The sequence below is a fragment of the Porites lutea genome, chromosome 4, assembly GCF_958299795.1.
Source record: "Porites lutea chromosome 4, jaPorLute2.1, whole genome shotgun sequence".
In the NCBI taxonomy this organism is placed as follows: Eukaryota; Metazoa; Cnidaria; class Anthozoa; order Scleractinia; family Poritidae; genus Porites; species Porites lutea.
The window spans coordinates 38,444,543-38,457,439 of record NC_133204.1 but is presented as its reverse complement, the minus strand read 5'-3'; the positions used below and the strand labels follow the sequence as shown (position 1 = coordinate 38,457,439).

General features: G+C 38.5%; 1 long non-coding RNA gene across 1 annotated transcript; it reads right to left on the bottom strand.

Annotated features, from left to right (window-relative positions):
- Window positions 1-725: 725 nt before the first annotated feature.
- Window positions 726-2,415, bottom strand: LOC140935627 (uncharacterized). Its single transcript, XR_012165228.1, has 3 exons — window positions 2,283-2,415; window positions 1,181-1,292; window positions 726-858 (listed from the first exon to the last, which is right to left on the bottom strand). It is a non-coding gene; the product is annotated as an uncharacterized lncRNA (long non-coding RNA).
- Between the last annotated feature and the right edge of the window lie 10,482 nt (window positions 2,416-12,897).

The window sequence follows — 12,897 nt, the reverse complement described above, 5'->3', positions numbered from 1 at the left end:
ACATTGCAACGTAATTGACCAATCAGATCAATAGCCAGATATAATACCATCGACTAACGTGATACAACTCACTTTGACTCTGAAGATGACTACCGCACAGGTTGTCGAAACTTCAGTCACTGTCAACAACAACAGTCCTATTCAGGACTACGTTCACCCGGACGATCAAACTCAACCTGCTTTTGAAATGACTCCTGGGTTCAAACCTTTCACAATTAATTATCTTACTTGGGTTACAACATCACAGCAACTTTTAGAAAGAGTTGCTGCGATTTTCTTAAAAGATTAGCTAGTTGTGTGGATAGCATGCTATTTCACTGCTTTTATGATTCTTAAAACTTTGTTTGAAAATACACTGTATTTCCAAAATGCCTTAATTGAGGCAATTATGGCAGGTACATAATCTCTTAAGCATTTTCTTAAAAACACTCCTGGTACAGAGAAACACAAAGATAAACAAAAAATGTAATGGTGTCATTACATTGCCATGGTGACTCCGATAATTGCAATAAAACCCAGATCATAAGAAATTTTCATCTTTATATAATACAGTTGGGGTAACCTTTTTCCCATGGATATCTTTACTCATGCTGACATAGTTAATGCTCAAACTTGGGGGGTACACCCCTAAATCCAGTCACGCCACCTTAATTCTGGCTCTGTTCAACAAAAAATAAAATAAAATTTTTAACAATCTAAAGTCAACAGTTACATGTATTACAGTACCTCACTGTAGCTATTTTCTTTCTCTCTTTTTCTCTTGAGGGCATGACAAGTCATAAGAGGCCCAGTAGAGGTCAAATATCTGACATAAAGAGGACATAGCTTGATCCTCTTGTTTTAGCTTGAATGTGTTTTCTAAAATAACATAGAAGAATTCCTCACATCAGATGATGCCAGAGAGTTTCTTTTTCTATCTGCTTTTACTCACTGCCATAAGAGTTTCTGAGTTGCAAAACACACCCTAATACCAGACTCAATTTGATTGGAGGGGGAGGGTGATATTCTGCAGATTAATTTTGTTGGAAAAACGTTTTGTAAGAAAATCTCTCTCTGATCATGAGCAAAAATATAGTATCAAGGTCATTTCATGCCAACATAATTACTGAAATTTGTTTAACACCTTCTGGTAGTTTCTTATTCAAAATCAAGACAAACTTGCAGAAATTATATTCTATACCTGATGCTATATGTGGTGTATGTGCTGTAGCTGAAATGCATTCTTGTCTTAAATCAGAGCTTTCTTTAGACTAATTTTTCTGTGCTGGAGACTTTCATTCTATTCCTCTAAACTACAATGAACAAGTTATTACTAGTGTTATTGTAATAATAAACTTTTAAGAGTATTGTTTCACTAAAATCTGTTATATTTGATTGTTGCATTGTCAAATAGAAGTCCATGACCGAAAATAGCATTGTGTACATATTTATGTTGCAGATTGGGTTCTCCCCACTTTGTTCAGGTATAGCAGATAACAAAAAGTAAATACTTTATGGAAAATGGAGTAAGTTTGAGGGCTTGCTTTTTTTTTATTGGTTGCCCATGGGAAAATTTAACCTGAGATCAGCTCCAATTTTAGTGGTTCTCAGAGCATGATCTCTGGTTAGGGAAAATTGGAATTTTAGGTGACATCTTTATTGCCTCTAGAAATATTACATGGCCATGGTTATATTTCCACTCGAGGGGTGTAATTTGCAGGTTGCAGGTCAGAATTTGGAAAAAAAATGTCCTGAACGGTTTACAGATCTTCCCAAGCTCTTAAAAACAGAACATTACAATGATGTTTTGGTGATATCATATTCTTCACAGGGTCACGCAAAACTGGAAATATCAGATCTCAGTTCTATAAATTGATTCTTTAGTCCCAGGTCTTTCAAGGCAAGAAGGAAGGTTTTAAAATTGTCAGATCAGCTGATCTCATCACTCCTGCCAAAGGTAGCATATATACTTAAAGAAAAGACTGGTTCCTCGTCGCTATTATTGTCTGCCGTACCTACGATAGAAAAGGAAATTACACAGCCAAGGTGACCCAATTTATAAGTGCACTCGACTAAACGCACAATAAAGTTTCATCTAAGTTTAAAAGCAAAAACAAATTTCACTGAAATCCATGTTGGATGGACGTTGTGGATAGCCAGCACCATTCATTATTCTTTTTTTTTTAAAGTGTAAAGTGACAAGACAAAACAAAAATATATTATCTCGAATTCCAACTGAGCTTGAGAAATTCTGATTTGTAGTGCAGTGTGGTACTATGGCCAGAATTGAATTTAAAACTTACCTCTTTGTATAAAGAGGGAATCGCAAAATCTAACTCCCTCCAAACAATTATTTAAAACCTTCCTTCTTGCCTTGAAAGGTCTGGAACTAAAGGATCAATTTACAGAACTGAGATTTGAGATTTCCAGTTTGGCATGATCCTGTCAAAATCATAATAACAACAAAACATCAGGGGCATAGCTAGGAATTTTCAAAGGGGGGATCACACCGTGTCACACCCAGGGTACTTTTGCATGTAGTTTGGGGTGTGGATTAATTTATGGTGAGTGTTTTGGACGTCTAAAAGTAAGTTGGGCGTATTTCTACCAATGATAATGAGACTGTTGTTGACGGCGACTGATCAGTGGAATAGCCAGAGGAGTATTCGAGGGGTTCCGGAACCCCCCTTAGGCTGCAGCACTACCTGGTAGGTATAATTTTAAGAGGAATGAGATTTTAGCTTTTAAAGAAAATGAGAAGAAAAAAAAATAAAAAGCATCACATTCTATTTCAAGGGTTACATATGTTGAGGTTTAATCAGTCTTTGCAGTAGTCTTTTTTACTTTAATTCTATTACTGTGAGGAAGATCATACATGGCCCCTGTGTATACAAGCCTGCAATGTGTGATTCAGCACCTTTGTTGGTCTAGATTGCTTTCAGTTGCATGTTGTAATGGTTTGACCATGAGAGAGCTTAATAGAAACTCGGTGGAGGCATAAAAGTGAAAAGGTAGAATGAAATCAGCCTTGATGTTTGCAAATCAGTCTGAGGAAATTGTCTGAAACTGGAACACAAACACTAACAGCATGGCAAACTGCCTAAAACATACAGTATTCAGGAATTCATCATATGCCACCCAGGTTACCACGATGCAGTGCCTTTTCCTTACATAAAAGCTACTCAGTATCAGGCTTCGAAAGCGAGACATCAATGTCTATTAGGATACCATCAGCTCTAATTTTCATGTGGTGGCTTTTCTGTAGGCAGTGCAAGTGGCTCAAAGTGGAAAAAGACCTTTCTAGTAGTGCTACATATTTCAAGTACTACGTAACTTAGCCTGCGTAGCAGGCGCCTGCAAGTAGTGAGCGCAAGAAAGAATGGGTGCGTGAGAAGGAGACACGCGAAGGGTTTTCCTCTCCCCTTGCGTGTCTCCCTCTCGCGCGCCCGTCCTTTCTTGCGTCCACTACTTCCAAGCACCTGCTACGAGGCTATACATTATTACGAATTACATCAGCAGAACGTGAGCGACGGCTTAGCCCATTGCACAGACTTAAAAGGTAATTGGCGACGACCATGACTGAATCGAGAGTCTGCTACTCTTACTATGATGAACATTGCATTATGGACATGTACCCTGAGGCTAACAATCAACACCTTTGCACCGAAGCATCCATGATGTTTCCTTCTTGCTAATACCCTAACTGAGTAAACAGCAAATCACAGGACTACAGTGTGTGTTTTTATGTATTCAATGATAATGAACATATATGTTGTAGTTACATTTCTATACCCAAAAACAAAAGAAAAACAAAAATTACCTGAGATAAAAAATTAACGGTCTACAACATAAACACTATCTCTTCACTGGAAGCGAAAAAAAGCTAGCTTCATATGGCACTGTTATTGGAAATTTGTGCTCAGAATCACAAAACGAAATTTCAGACGACCTAAAGTATTAAAACTTTCCAGGAAACCCACTGAAGATTTATCGTCAATCTAGACAAAAATACCACATTAGGAACCCCTCTATGCAAAAATGCTGGCTACACCCCTGCTGATGTTTCGACAACCTGTACGATAGTCGTCTTCAGAGTAAAATACTTTTTGTATTACTGAATTAGAGTCATGGCAGCAAAAAATCGTACTTTTAGCTTGTAAAGTCCTTATTATGTAAGCCGTTCCTTTACAAAAGATGTGCCTTTACCTTTAAACTCCTCCATCTACGTTGTCAGCCAGACGATGATAACATAAAAAAATGGAAAATTGACATTTGACAAACCCAAGCAAAGGTCAAATTCACAATTTACCACAAAATAGTGTGTCAAATACCCGGGGTGGGGGGCAGGGGGGATGTTGAAATTTTCAATTGATCAGCACATAAGGTTTATACTTCATTAATATGCTTTTATTATGAAAAGATTCGTCATTTTTAAGGAACTGAGGAGTTCCAAACCATTTCATAAACGAACCTAGACTTTTATAATTATCATCACTCGGATAAGTAAATGTTAAAAACTACACTTCAAAACCAGCTCTAACACATTATAATGAATTGCCAACTGGTCTACTTGCATGTACTTGCATGCAGTGGTGCGCAACTGTAAGTACATGCAGATAATAAATAGTGGTATTTTCCTGGCTACTTACTTTTGAATCAAAATCTCAGGCAAGAGACATCTCTTTCTGAGGGATGCCACAGTCCTTCTGAGGGATTCCATTTGCAACACACCTCCTTCTAAGGATACCAAACTCCTTCTGAAACGTCTCCTTCGGAGGGATGCCAAAATCCTACTGAGAGATTCCATTTACCAGTTTCAAAATAGATAACTCCGTCGATTCTTCCCTCGGAGGAATTCCAAATTCGCACTTCAGGTTACGTTTTTGCTTTCTTATGCTCTGGTTTAATATCGAAAGATTCCACAATTTCAAGGAACAGTGGAATTTAAGATAATTCCATATGCCTTTTCCTTGCCGTTCGAATTCTTTACTCGTAAATTCTTTTAGAAAGTCAATGATCGAAAGATGCGCCATCTTGGCCATTTTGTTGATCAGGCAACTCTTGTTTCTAGTCGGGCAGCACTAAAACATGGAATCCGGAATCCGGAAACGGAAACGGAATCACGGAAACGGAAACGGAAACAGAATACGGAATCAAATATCGATGATAGAAAATTAAAGAATTTCACAATACACAATTTAGTACAATCCAAAGAGAATTTGTCTTAGTTTTCTTGGCACTTCCCTTAAATATATTCTTGTTATTGTGTCTTGATAAGGTTTGCCGTAGTGTGGGTTACTGCACTGCAAGGCCGATGAAAGTAATTTTACGAGTAATTTTTATTCACGAGTTCATGGGTTGAATAATACAGTTAAATGTTACTTTTGTAGCTAATTGTCAAGAATAGTCGAAGTTAGCCTCAGACCACACCACGTGATTGTCCCCAAACTGAATACTCCACACATGACCGACCGGTGACGTGACCACAGTTCCGGTGTTTTAGAAATAAGTTCAACTTTTTCGCCAAGCTGAATACTGATGGAATACTGGTGTACCGGTAATTGAGTTTACGTGGACGTCCGTATTTTTGTTGAAGAGGCTTATTAAACATGGCGCATTATTTTTATGTAATCCGGGTTGCGGAATCAAGCAAATGCATGCACAATTCTCTCTTCCCTGTGGACTCCACAATGCCATGGTTCTCTTGAGTAAGTTGTCTTGATAAATAAAACTGAACACTGTTGAAGACAACCCAGAAAAGACACTGAGAAAAACTTGACGGCGACGCCTTTCAGTTATGCAAATGACGCCTCAGACGATTCAAACGAAGTCTGTCTCCATATAACTTACCTTTTTGTTAAGGCACTGGTTTTTGTCAGTCACGTTTTTCTCCTCGCTTTGCTGTCCCATGAGAATTTGCATTCATTGCCGACAGTGGTATCAAGCGTCTTTTCACCGGAATCGACTCCTCTAGTGACACAGCAGTCTCCTCTCCTGTACTCAGCTAATTTATTCATTTGTGCCTTTTTTTTATCTGTTTATTTATTTCATTGTCATTGCTAGTATTATTTTTTTCAAATCGATCGCTTGGAACCTTCTTTCACAGATTCCGTATTCCGTTTCCGTTTCCGTGATTCCGTTTCCGTTTCCGGATTCCGGATTCGGTATTTTAGTGCTGCCGAGATTTTTGTAAGTCTCACGAACAGAAAAATGAACTTTTCCATCGGAATCTATTCGTGTCAAATGGATCCGATGGACTCCATCGGAACGACTTTCCCCCTCCTCATCCATCATGAGTGAGATTTTTGTAAGTCTCACGAACAGAAAAATGAACTTTTCCATCGGAATCTATTCGTGTCAAATGGATCCGATGGACTCCATCGGAACGACTTTCCCCCTCCTCATCCATCATGAGTGAGATTTTTGTAAGTCTCACGAACAGAAAAATGAACTTTTCCATCGGAATCTATTCGTGTCCAATGGATCCGATGGACTCCATCCGAACGACTTTCCACCCCCTCATCCAACATGAGCGGAATTTTTCTAAGTCTCTAACGAATAGAAAATGAACTTTTCCATCGGAATCTATTCGTGTCAAATGGATCCGATGGACTCCATCGGAACGACTTTCCCCCTCCTCATCCATCATGAGTGAGATTTTTGTAAGTCTCACGAACAGAAAAATGAACTTTTCCATCGGAATCTATTCGTGTCCAATGGATCCGATGGACTCCATCCGAACGACTTTCCACCCCCTCATCCAACATGAGCGGAATTTTTCTAAGTCTCTAACGAATAGAAAATGAACTTTTCCATCGGAATCTATTCGTGTCCAATGGATCCGATGGACTCTATCGGAACGACTTTCCACCCCCTCATCCAACATGAGCGGAATTTTTCTAAGTCTCTAACGAATAGAAAATGAACTTTTCCATCGGAATGTATTCGTGTCCAATGGATCCGATGGACTCCATCGGAACGACTTTCCACCCCCTCATCCAACATGAGCGGAATTTTTCTAAGTCTCTCACGAATAGAAAATGAACTTTTCCATCGGAATCTATTCGTGTCCAATGGATCCGTTGGACTCCATCGGAATGACTTTCCATCTCCTCATCCATCATGAGTAAGATTTTTGTAAGTCTCACGAATAGAAAAATGTGCTTTTCCATCGGAATCTATTCGTGTCCAATGGATCCGATGGACTCCATCGGAATGACTTTCTACCCCCTCATCCAACATGAGTGGAATCTTATTAAGTCTCTTACGAATAGAAAATGAAGTTTTCCATCGGAATCTATTCATGTCCAATGGATCCGATGGACTCCATCGGAACGACTTTCCACCTCCTCATCCATCATGAGTAGAATTTTTCTAAGTCTCTCACGAATAGAAAATAAACTTTTCCATCGGAATCTATTCGTGTGCAATGGATCCGATGGACTCCATCCGAACGACTTTCCACCCCCTCATCCAACATGAGCGGAATTTTTCTAAGTCTCTCACGAATAGAAAATGAACTTTTCCATCAGAATCTATTCGTGTCCAATGGATCCGATGGACTCCATCGGAACGACTTTCCACCCCCTCATCCAACATGAGCGGAATTTTTCTAAGTCTCTCACGAATAGAAAATAAACTTTTCCATCGGAATCTATTCGTGTCCAATGCATCCAATACACTTGGTAGGACTTTACACCACTAGACTTCCGGTTTTCCGATGGACAGCAAGGGGATACGACTGGATTCTGGTCGACAGTATTGGACAACCCTCATGGTTCCTGCCGAAAAACGAATTAGGATTGTAGTACAAGCATGAAAGGTTTAGCCTGATTAAATGAGGAAATAATGTTTGCCTTATGCTCAACTTAATTCTGTTTGCGAGACTCCTTCACTGAATTGTTTCAATGCAACAGGCATTTTTCGATAAAACATAAAAGATAAAAGATAAAATAAAAAGGTTCGATAAAAGGCAAGTCCAGTGTAACTTTTCCAAACTTTCCTTCCCAAAGGGTTATTAAGTTTTTCTGGAATCACTGTCCATATTCACATGTACTTTCTGTTCCCGTGGAATCTCTAGGAATGAGTTTGTTACTGCCACAACACTATCTGAAGAATTGATTGACTTTGTCTTATTTTTCATCTGCAAATGAAGCAATCTTTCTTTTTCACGTTCTGTTTGACGCCACAGTTGGTGAAACTTCTCTTGATTTTTTTTTGACAGAAGACAGTTTTTCTTCAGTTGTCTGTCTTTTCTTTTTTTTCTTGAACTAGCTCTTCATGAGCGTTTTTCTTTATTTGTTTTATTTCAAGCCTTCTTCGTTTATTTCGAGCTCGTCTCTGACGCCTTTTTGCCTCATCAGATCTTTTCCAACTAAAAAAAAATGCCGCAAATAATAAAAATTTGTTCAAAGTGGGTTGGAAGCATTACTGTGAGTGTATTTCCTTTTTCTTTGTCTTTCTTCCGTCCTTTCTTTCTTTTTTGTGTTTCTATCCTTCTTAAGTTTTTCTGATAATTTTAGATAACTATAATTATTACCAGCTATCAATTCATCATGTTCCAAGTAATGAGCGGGCTGGCCTCTCAACTTTGGAGCTAGTTAAAAGCGGAAAATCCAACTTTACATAGCTATGGAAACCCACAACATGATGAATTGAAAGATAAAGGTAAGTTGTTTGGGAATATATATAACTGAGAACCTTACAGACATATTTTAATAACACTTTTTGCAGCCTCGATTATTGTATCACTGAACAGAACTTTACAGTTTTTGGTCTCAGGCACTTTTATCGAAAAAGACAGTATTGAAGTATCATTGGTAAAATGAATAGGATGGCTGAAAATAATATTTTTCATTACAGGTATCTCTTGTAAATGATTGAAAATGTTTATACGTTCTTTTACATTGTATATGGACAGCACACATTGGCAAATTGTGTAGGTGTAACATGAAATAGGTAATGATGTGTTTAGAATTTGCTTACTAATCCAAAACCTCGTTCCCAGGATTCTCTCCTAACCGCTCCGTATAGGCTGACTAATGCATTGTAACTGAGTCTTCTTTCTTCCACTGAACCTAATTCCCCACCCACCCTACCTAAGAAATATGTCAGTATTAACTAGTCTATGTTGCAAGCTTCTCATTGCTAGTAAATTCCCTATATATAATATTGTCTCTTTTGTTATAGTTTCCATAACTGACCGGATTGCAGGAAAAAAAGCTTACAATATAGGACCACATGGACAAAATTTGCAAATCCCTCCCCCTTCTACTCCCCTAGCCGTTTTCATATAAAATGAAATGATGTTTGTGACAGTCACTGTCCCTTTGGAAGTGTAAATAGGTTCTCACCTCTTTTTATCAACTGTTGGGGCGCTAGATGCCTCGCCAACTGTTTCAGCATTAACAGCTTCTTGTACAGGTCGCGCTTCGGTAGACACTTCGTGAATTATCCGAACTTCTGTGCTTTTATCAAGTCAAGTTTTCGTACCTTGTGAAGAAGATTAGCGAGAACGCCAGCAGGGGGCACGAGGGTCTTCAGGGTCTACTCACAGGGGCACCCAACGGGAAATTTTGAGAAAAAGACCTAAAAACAACAACAAAGCGTGAATAAAGTTTTCTGAGACTATTTTAAGCATTTTGGGAGATTGCTGGAAAAAAATTATCTGTTCCTCACTCCCAGCAAGACTGATGGAAGAGTTCCCAGCCAGCAACCTTACAACCTGCAACCTGACTTACTGGGAAGTTTCATAGGGCACAATTCAGATCTCGAGTGGTAAGTAACCCATACAAGTAACCCGTAGCAGCTATTCTAGACTTCAAATCCCCTCTGACACCCTGAATTATCTTTTTCCCAGCAACACTTTCCTTCCAGGGACTATTATTTCTTCCACATCTCCCAGCCAGCAAAAATGTGCCTGAAGAACAGATATTTTGAGGAACAGATCCATTGGGTGCCCCTGTACTCATTCATGCACAACCGAACCTGTTCAGCTTTGGAAGTTAAAAAGTAAAGAGTTAAGAAAGGAAAATTAAAGTTTTTGTAAAGCTAAACTTTCAGGCCTTAATTAATATAATGCGAAATAAAAACGTCAACGTGTTCCGTTATTTCGCGCCAAAAGTGCATTTTCAGTTGGGTCAAAACAAAGATGTATCAGAACACCGTTTTACGAATTGTAGGTTCGTGTCACAGTATATGAGGGTTTTTTTCTTTAAAAGCAGAACATATTATTTAGTTAGGACAGGCTATTACCTTACCATAAAAATTATCGGCAAATGCCTGAATACTGAATACCCCTCCTTCTTCATCCACTCTTGAACATCTTCGCAAATAAAAATAAGTGAAGCCAGGTTTTACCCTTAAAACAGACAGACTAAATAATTTAACTCTTCCGTGCAGAATCTACAGACGGTGAATTGGAAAGCTACTGCTTCGCTGTGCGTGAAAATATGAACAGCACCCAACGTTGAACAAGACACGAAACCTTTCCGCTTTTCTCTGATTGGACAAAACATTACTTGATAAGTACCGTCTTGAAAGGAATGTTCACAATGCAATCAAAGGGATTAATGAAACCGTGAGAACGTTTTAGGACTGAGTTGTGATTGGTCGTATCCGCACACAAAACATTCCGATGTTGTTTCGCTTGCCGACGTTGATAGACGCGTTTCAATAAAACTTACAAGATCACTTTCGTGAGCCTCACGCAGCATAGAAATATAAAAATGATTGGTGTTAAGCAAATGCGATGTTTTCGTCATGTTTCGAAGGTTAACTTGCTTATAAGACAAATGCCGTCTTTTTAGAATATTTTAATTTTTCCACAATTATCTTTGTTTTCACCTTTCCAGCGTATAAACACTGAAAGCACGTGCTTTCAATTAGTCACGGAAAGCACGTGGGGCCCTGGTAGTAGATGCTCGTGTCACGGTGTGTGTGTGCATGTTTTTTTTATTTATTTATTTATTTATTTAGGGTTCTCTGCCCGTAATAAAGTACGTGAGGATAATTGTCATTATTAAATCAGTCAATTTTTGAAGAAGAGGAAATTACATCATCCTTAATAAAGGATTCACATAACTTTTAGCACCAAGAAGTATAACTACTTTCATTGTTGCAGCACTGCCTCACATCTCATATTTTTTGAAAAGCAATAGACCTATTCGGTCTATTCACGTGAGCAGGGTGGTTAGTTTAAACATTTCTGACCTGGGATATGCAATTGATAATTTCAGATTAAACTCCGTTTTAGTGTTTTGATACACGATTTGGTGTAAAATAACACACCAGTTGTGTTAAGTTCTTGCAAGATTTCTGAAACACAGACGTAGTGTAACTTTACACCGCCAACGTGTGCCACATTTCTTGATTACACCATTTTAGTGTTTTCTTACACTGAATTGGTGTATCTTTTAAGAAACACTCGGCAAGTGTTATGATAACACTAATTCAGGGTGTGTTCCTTTCGGTAAATCCAAAAACGGATTTTAGATCTAAAGACGGATTTCGCGTTCCTTTCGGCAAATCCAAATCCGGATTTTTGATCTGGTGAATCCTTTTTGAAAAAGGATTCACTGGATTTGAAATCCGAAGAATCCAAAGCCGGATTAACAGATTAGTGATCTACGCTGTTCCATTCACAGTGGATCCGAAATTAGTCAGATGATACAGCGGTATTTCCAGTTGAAGTATTCCCATAGAGGCCGTAGAGTTTCCTCGTTGCTGTCATTTGCCGCAAAACATCTGAAAACATTAGAAGATTGTTCCTGGTACATTAAAATATCCAAATACTAACCATTTCTCTCTAAAGATTGCATGAAATCGGAAATAAGTAAAAGTAACAAATGAACTGCTATCTAACTACAAACTCGCTTGTAGACGCGACAGGCATTCGATCGTGCTACATAAAAAAAATCCGAGCTATGCAACTGGATCGAACTGGCCGACATTCTTTAGATAATTTTCAATTTTAATGCGCTTCTTTCTTTGTCTATTTTATATGTTCCATCGTCGCTATTCGAACTGCCGACCACTAAATTCTGCACGGTATAATCGCATAATTTGTCAAACAGTAGAAAACACGTCATTTTTTGAGAGGCTGTCGTGCATATTGCACGTGCTGGCGAAAGGTTACCAAGGTTACAAATCCAATTTCGGATTTCACGTTCCTTTCGACCGAGAAATCTGGGAAATCTAGGATCAAAAATCCGTTTTTGGATTCGCCGAAAGGAACACACCCTCAGTGTTAATGTGTATCTCCCTTGGTGTTAATTTACAACCTCGAATTTGCTGTGGAATGACATCTTAACATAAAATATCACATGACTTTATTGTTGTTGCCGCGCTTTTGATTTACAGGAACGCTGTAACAGCCACCTTGAACTTTATTTAGTATATGTATTTACATTGTTAACGTTGACTGTTCAGACAGGTTGGTATAGCAATCTCAGAATAAGATATATAAATACTGTACACTGTTGTTTACATACTTTTGTACATAAACGGACCCACTAAAACATTATAGATAAGAAGTGTCCCAAGTTTCCAGTTTGAAGAAGGGGGCCGGTTATTTCAAATAAGTCTAACTTTAGACGGCGGTTCGAAGCAACAAATGGACCTCCGTATACAAAGAAATTATATTACGTACATTTAAAGCCTGTACTATATGCCTTCTTAATTTGCTACACAGTCAAGCAACTCCCCTTAATGCAGACACCTTAGTGTCGCTACTAAAAAAGGACTTTACGATTCGATAACGGAAACGTCCATGAAAACGTAGCTGAAAAATAGACTTCGCTCCCTTTCAGACTTTTTCGTGATTTTCCCAGGTCACCCTGTTACTTAAAATTAGCGAATTTAGGTTAGAGCTGAAGAGAGGGAACCGCGCCCGAGTTCAGACAGACATGGTAGAATTTA